The following is a 6,934-nucleotide window of genomic DNA, read 5'->3' on the forward strand; positions in this document are numbered from 1 at the left end:
TTTCCCTTCATGAGTTTACTATACAAGTTCTCATAAAGGTTTTTAATGAGGTAATATCAACATGAGATCATATGTCATACTTTCTGTTTTCCCCACCGAGGTTTTTGGGAAAGTATATACGGCATATTTATTGTCCTCTTGATTCTATGAGTTTTCTCATATTGAGTTGAAAGAGACAATAACCATTATATGTTGCATAATTTTCTCCTTATTTTTCCCACTGGGTTTGAAAGAGACAATAACTCAATCATTTCTTTCATCATCGAACTTATCTCCAACCCGGCTAATATGGTTCATGACAATTGGCTAACTTTGCAGCAGAACACATTATTTTCTCTCTCCCGTTGCAACGCACGAGCATATGTGCTAGTTTTAATAAGATTATGTTGTACTACCTCTACTTTCATTCGCAATTAGTTGATACTCAAACAGATGTATCTATCACTGAAATACGTCTAGATACATTAATATTTAGATGAACAAAAAGACAAGTTAAAACTAAAATGATACTACAACATATTGTACTCCCTCCGGTCCTAAATATAAGTCTTTTTAGACATTTCAATCCGTTTGAAGTTCATATTGAAATATTTAAAAAAAACTTATATTTAAGGAACGGGGGAGTATATAATTGTGGTATACAACCAGCATGTACCAAACGCATGCTGCATGTCAAATGTGGGCATCTTTTTATGCAATATGGTATAATAGGTTGACATATTGGGAGAATTAGAATTAGCTTGATGTGACTATTTAGGTATATCCGTATATATGACACTTGTCACATCATCAACTACTTAGGTATATCCACATGAATAGTAAATTCATAAAGTACTGGAAATATGAAGGTGGACATGGGTGCGCGTGCACCCACATGAATAATAAATTCATAAAGTATTGAAAAAAATAAAAATTTATGAAATTTTGCGGTATGAAACTTAGTCGTTCATTCTACTCACGTGTGAAGTTTCATGATGTATTGACACCCATGGTATTCTTAGTGAAGAAAATATAAATGCGACCATACTATCCATTAAACAGTGATTTTTAATATAGTTTCAATTAGCTTCGTTTTTTTTTCATTTTTGCCCAGATTACCACGCATATGATTTCTTCGTGAAACTTCATATGCAAGTATACCGGTTGACTATGCATATTACAAAATTAAATTCAGATTTTTTTTGATTTTTTTCTAGCATTTTTTCAAATTTAATATCATAAAGGGTGCGCGCACCCATGTTCACCAAATCCGCGTCGTATATATGACACTTGTTACATCGTCAACTACTTAAGTATACAAGATACCCATTACATCATGATGTTCTGGCATTGCCTTTTTCAAAGGAAAAAAAATCAAAACTTTTTGGTTGGAGAAAACATATCTTCGGTACAAGGTTCAAATCTATGTCATGGCAAAATCTATTGTTTAGATTGAATTCGATTAACCTGACACAAGGACGGGATGTGTTTCGCTGGAACCTCACTATATCTGGGTCCTTTACAGTCGACTCTATGTACCATGCGCTCACGCATTTAGAGGTCCCAGTGATAATAACGAGAAAATTTGTAAGTCGAAGATTCCACTAAAAGTTAAAATCTTCATGTGGTATCTTCGGAGAAGAGTTGTGCTAACCAAAGACAACCTGCCCCATCGCAATTGGCAAGGAAGTAAGAAGTGTAGCTTTTGTACTCACGATGAGACAATCAAACACCTCTTTTTCCCGCATTCTATATGGTCAATCATCCAAATAGCGCCCAATTTATATCTACCCACAAGTATTGCTAATATTTGGTCATTGGTTGGACGGTATTTCAAATAGGGTCAAAATGTTATTGAGGGTGGGAAAGCATATGCCTAATTGTGGTCGCTTTGGCTGTATACAAATAATTTGATTTTTTAGTAACTCTTCTGCTTTGCAGGATGTATGTACCTGCTTTGTATGTAGTCTATGCTACAACAAACAGAATACCAACCACTGTTCAAGACTGTGTACACTGTTGAAACAGGTGACCAAGGAGGTTTTTACCCAACATGGATGGCAGCATAATCTCCTAATTGACCCACCACCTTGTACATGGGCAGAGTGTTGGTCCTATATGACTCTACTATTGCTTATATGTCGGCTTCTTGTTTATTTTCATCTTTTATCAAACTTAAGGTGTTTGGGTGTGTACATCTTCGTTATGCAGAGGCCGGGTGTTACTCATCATGCTTTGTACCCGTTTGATGCTACATTTTGAGTTAATAAAAGCGCTCTTTATCAAAAAGTGCAAGGTTCAAATGGACTCGGGTGGAGAAAATCTAATTTACTAGATATCAGAGAGTAACGTCCCACCCATCTCCAATGGAAGGAAACCAGAAACGCAAAAGTAGCCATGGTGGCAAAGCAATCAAAGATGTACTCCCTCCGTTTGGAATTACTTGTCGACTTGTCGTGAAAATGGATGTATCTAGACATATTTTAGTTTTACATACATCCATTTCCGAGACAAGTAATTCCGAACGGAGGGAGTACCTGGTAATCATGAAAAGGCAATTCTACCACGGACAGAGACCATGTGAAGTTTGTGACCTATCACTGAGTTCTAAGGACTGCCTAAGCTCAAAATCAAAATGCCAATCAATGATGCTCAAGTGCTGCATTCTATTTTCTGGCGTTTTGACTGCTGTTCCGACTGCTTCATCCACTCCATGCACTCCTCCATACTTCCCTGAGGATGCGCAAGCTGCCATTTCACTAGCCGTTGTTGCTGGGAGAAAGTGTACATCTTTGTGTTAAGTAAGAATACACAGGAACTGGAATAGTATGATCAGTTGGTTTACAGGGGGGTCCTACATACCCATTTTCCAATCAAGGGGCCTCCGGACTTGACCTGCATGACCCCCATAATGGCCTTTCCATCAAGCAACGGCTTCATTTTCCATACGCCATCAAGATCTGGTCAAGTGGAACAAGGTATAAATCAGGGGGTAGTTATGAGAGGAGGAACACATCAACTATCATGACAGGAAACTAAAAAGATCATTAGGTAAGTTCTTTACCAAGGTTAGTTATTGATCGCTCCACACTGATGTATCTCTCTTTCCTTTTATCTAGTTCATCCTGCTTACCGAGGGAATCACTGGCATTGCCAACTTCTGGATAGACAAGAATTGAGATAAACAGTGCCACACGCCAAAAACCTTTTATTTCACGAAGTATAAGTCCTGAAATGCTCAAACTGTCAGAAATTTTATCCAGTAACACAAGGAAATAAGAATACTGCAAACAAATTGATCCAATACCCTAACAAGTTAAATTAAAAGATATCATGTGCCTAGAATGCCCATAATAAGACCATCAGAAACTTCAAATTTTAAGGAACCGACCAATATGAAGGACATTCCAAATTTAAAAATAAGGATGGACAGCACTAACCTGCAAAAACACGTTTCACCAAGTCTGTTGGTATCTCTAGATATTCATCATCCAGCTTCTCTTTCACAGTTTCCAGATTCTCATTTGACTCCAGGAGAAGAATTAATTCAGCAAACTTTTCACTCGCAACATGTATGTTCACAATCTTTCAACACAGAACAGATAATGAAAGTTAATTTTTTAATTAAATTACACAACACATGCAAGCATAAACAAATGCTTTCGAGATTAGGCCTGCTCAATAAAGTATACCGTGTCAGCATCACTAGCTTTCAGCTTTAGAAAGTCCCGAATAATATAGCTAACAACTGGAACCTGCAGATGACACAACAGGCCTGTTATAGTACTTCCATAAAACAGTAGAGGGCAAATGAATGTGATGATTATCAAGCTGTTTAGTTTGTTAACAAATTTACCCACCTCCAAGAGTTTCTTTGTAAATAACATAAACCATTTTATACCTTGCAAAGAACGCACCGTCTAACCAAAAGTTAAGCTAGACTATCAGGCAAAGATTAGCACCTCATGTTCGGCTTCAGATGAAGCTTAACCTATCCGGAAAAATATCTATCTCTATGAAACAAGCAAGCGTACCCAGGTAGACACTTGCAGAGCATTGAAGAGTGTCCGCAGGGTAGACTATAATAGAATATTTGATCTGCTTATGTACATACTGTTTGGATTAGGAAAAAAAGACAATGCATGAGTTAGATGATCTTATTCCTATGTTTAGTGTAGGAAAAACAGAATATGGTCATGGTGGCCCAAGCCTGCCCTCTCCGATCAGTCTAGTTATGAGTTTGTTCACTTACACCATTGCAGAAAAGTCGATGACTTAGTCACCCAAAGAACATCAAGCGTATACAGAGTTTTGCCCTTCTAAATAGTTAAATGTTTGGATTTAGACAAATCTAGAGGATGCCTGAGTTGGATGTTACCTTCTTTGATTTTTTGTCCATGTAGAACATATTTCGAACTGGAGTAAATAGCGCGCTATACAGGCAAAGCCTTTGCTGTTCATCCTAAAAATCATAGTAGATCTTAAGAGTTAGGAAAATAAAAATAACATCCATAAAAGTCAAGTATGTGTTTCTTGGTAGCCATTGCACATAACTTGTAGTAAAGTTGCCTGCCGTAGTAATTCTAGATACAGTACTATACTAGTGAGAAACTTTTATCATAGATTTTTTGAATTACAGTGCTATACAAAATCAACTATAAGACTGCAACGAATCTATAGAGAGATACTTGAATGATTTAGAGCAATATTTTGTACTCCCAGCCATCATGGTTCCATCAGGTTCAAAAACATTCTATAAATGCCTTAAGAATCCAATACTGTTACAGAGAAGAATCAGAATAATGTTGGTTTGTTATAAATTATTTCGAGGTTACTTAAGTTTTACTTTCGGTCATATGCATTTCAATGTCAACACAGGAAACAGCTAAAAATAACATGGCATGCAAGAAACATGATTTTTGGGGGTGTTATTTAACAAGATATATGATGAAAACTCCGCAGACCTGTGACTTGGAATCAGAACCACCACTGAACACGGAACGGCCAATAGAATGTGCAAGATTCCATGCTGCTTCAAGATGTGAAACACAAAGCCTGAACCAACAAAAAATATGAGCTATTGGAAATAAATAGACAAGTGCATACTAATTTGTAAAAGTCTACCAAGTCAAAAAATCTGAAGTGTAACTCTGTGACATATAGTTGGGTACTTCCATATTGCATGTAGTCCAAACATACATACTAGCATACTAGAACAGATACATACCAATCATGTTTGTCAAGAGCTGGAGGCTCTAGTTTCTCAGGAAAAGCAAAAACAACATAAAACAATCCCAAATCACGGATATAGCGCAGTGCATTGACAGGGTGTTTGTCTGACATCATGAGGTCTACCTGCACAATATGCAAACTACAATATTAGTGACCTGGGATTTGCTTGGTGTCACTCAATACACAATGGCGAAATTCCGTTACTTGTAGAAAAAAGCAGGAAGAAGCAAGGAAACATCGGTTGACAGTTAGTGTAGAAATCAGACCTCATGACCAATTCGTTCTCTGCTAATCTTGCTACCAAGTTCAGACTTCACCTTTTCATCAGAAGCGGCTTCTTTCAAATCTTCAGCTAATGTAAAGCTGAATCTAGCAGCTGCCAGAGATGAATATTAGCATATGCAAAGAAAATAATACTAATCCAAGTCACTGACACACCCTTTAATTATACGCCATAGCAGGCATTTGCACTAGCAAGTAAGTGGGTAAGATTTCAACTTATCAGAGAGAGAAACACTTTATAATGTTTTCAGCTAAGATTACCTAAGTAGAAATGGCTTGAAGTTAAGATGCTATTAGCAAGTCAAACTTATCATGAACACCTCTAAAATCATAAAATTATAGAAAGTATTAGTACTCATAATAGAATTATAAAAAGATCACCCGAACTATTTGAGATTGATCACAGGACGTACCAAACCGAATTGCTCTAAGAACCCTGAGGGGGTCATCCAGGAAAGTTGACTTGGCAGGTAAAGGAGTATCAATGAGGCCCTTCTTCAGATCTTCAAGACCTTCACGTAGAATGGGATCACCACGAGTTTATAAATGGTCACCATGAGTACATAACAGCGAGAATTTACAAAATAATGACATGGGTTTAGAAACTAGTAATAGCAAAGAAACAAACCTCTTCCAGTTAAATCTTCCACTGATTTAGTGTTGATATTGAAGAATAAGCTGTTGAAGTTTGGATTTTAGAAAGACTAAATAGGGAACTAAGTTAAACCTTGAAATCAACATTGTAGCAATGAAAGTATGACATTACATAATACCAAATTCATTTTGAAAAGAAATCACATGGCATTACCTATTGATTGTTAGGTCCCTGCGGAGTGCATCTTCTTTGGCTGTTCCAATCTCCTGCACATTACAAAGCATGGCATAGCTGTAAATTGCTTGTGCCTTGCGACAGATTATCAAAAGTAAAGAGATGAATAAGAAACAAAGAAGTTGCAAATACTGAGCCACCAAACATAAGTGTATCAAATTACAAGTGAATCAACATATATTTTAGTAGTTTGCCACGTCAAAAATACACACGGCAAAGTAAAAGACTTTGAAAAAGATCAAGACATGCAAAGAGATAATGTTTGTGCATAAGCTCAACAAAATGAGTACAAATGGTAATGCTAAATGCATGTGCATACCACAGTAGGAATACGACTGTTTTCAGCATACTTTTCAGACCTCAAGTTGACAAAATCAATCCATATGCCATATATAAGCATTCTTGCAGTTTCCAAGTGCTTGGATTGATCAGGGTTGCTGCCAAAAAAGAAGGTATAAATGGCCGCAGCTACATGATAAAATGCAAGGAACATATACAGAGTACTCTGTTTGCATTAAACTGTGACGATTTCCTTTGTTCCCATGCATACGCAATTGACCTCAAAGAAAATTATATTGTATAAAAGCATAAAGGTCAAAAATATACCACCAC

The 6,934-nt window shown here is 36.8% G+C and overlaps 1 pseudogene; it reads right to left on the reverse strand.

The window, feature by feature from the left end:
• Window positions 1-2,282: 2,282 nt before the first annotated feature.
• LOC119308179 overlaps window positions 2,283-6,934 on the reverse strand; it is an 8,062-nt pseudogene continuing 3,410 nt past the window's right edge.

This window comes from Triticum dicoccoides, chromosome 5B (genome assembly GCF_002162155.2).
Source record: "Triticum dicoccoides isolate Atlit2015 ecotype Zavitan chromosome 5B, WEW_v2.0, whole genome shotgun sequence".
NCBI classification, from domain to species: Eukaryota; Viridiplantae; Streptophyta; class Magnoliopsida; order Poales; family Poaceae; genus Triticum; species Triticum dicoccoides.